This window comes from Cariama cristata, unplaced genomic scaffold (assembly GCF_000690535.1).
Source record: "Cariama cristata isolate BGI_N322 unplaced genomic scaffold, ASM69053v1 scaffold23277, whole genome shotgun sequence".
Taxonomy (NCBI): Eukaryota; Metazoa; Chordata; class Aves; order Cariamiformes; family Cariamidae; genus Cariama; species Cariama cristata.
The window spans coordinates 6,828-7,747 of NW_009627533.1; the positions used below are offsets into that span (position 1 = coordinate 6,828).

Consider the following 920-nt stretch of genomic DNA (forward strand, 5'->3'; position numbering starts at 1 on the left):
CACTCAAGAAAATTCTGTGTGCCCACACCAGCCCGTGCAGAGCCACGTCTGTCTGATTTGCGCTTACAAATCTCCAGGGTGAAGATTTCACAGCCTCCCAGGCCTGTCCTCATGGTTAATGTCCTTAGAGCTAAAGAGTTTTTTTCTTAATATCTAAGTAAAATCTTCCCTGCTGCAAATTAAACCTCTGGCTTCCCGCTCCCACCGAAGCTGCGGGGACAGGCAGGCACCATCCCCTGAAAAGCAGCCTCCCCCCCGCCAGAGGGCTGGCATCACACCCCCATACCCCTTCCTCCCCCAGCATATCTCGCCTGGAAAAAATAACCCCGAGGCCACCTTCAGAGGTCGTTTTTCCCTCAATCTCTTATCATCACCCCTGCTCTTCTGTTCTGCACTCGCTCCCGTTTGGCCCTGTCTCTGAGTGCAGCATCCCAAACAGGGCACAGTGCCCCAGCCAAGACCTGAGCGCGGGGGGGATGATCACCTCCTTGTCTCACACATGCCGTTCTTGCTCTCACAGCCCAGAATGACATTATAACATTGGCGCTTTTGGGGGTTTTTTTGCCCTTTTTTTTTTTTTTTTGTTTTTTTCTTTTTTTTTTTTTTTTTTTTTTCCTCCAGTCCTATGTACAACACCATGTGAGGATACAACTAGGAGGCCACTTACGGGGTCCCTCTCGGCAGTACTGCCCCTGCATGTTTAATTTCTCCTGCAAAAGGGGGGTCCGTGCCACCCTGGATGCGGCCGTCTCAACGACATGGGGCTCCAGCTACCGTCAATGGAGCAAGAGGTTCTTCTGGGGCAACGCATCCCACCAGCCCAGGGTGAGATGGAGGGCGCCCTGCAGGGCTAAATCCCAGTCTGGAGAAATTGCTTAGACAAGGGTCCAGTTTTAAGACAGCTGGCTGAGGAGAGATGA

General features: G+C 52.2%; 1 protein-coding gene across 1 annotated transcript in view; it reads right to left on the reverse strand.

Moving 5' to 3' along the window:
* SEC16B (SEC16 homolog B (S. cerevisiae)) overlaps positions 1 to 920 on the reverse strand; it is a gene marked incomplete at its 3' end in the record, with an annotated part of 19,858 nt that overhangs the window by 6,670 nt on the left and 12,268 nt on the right.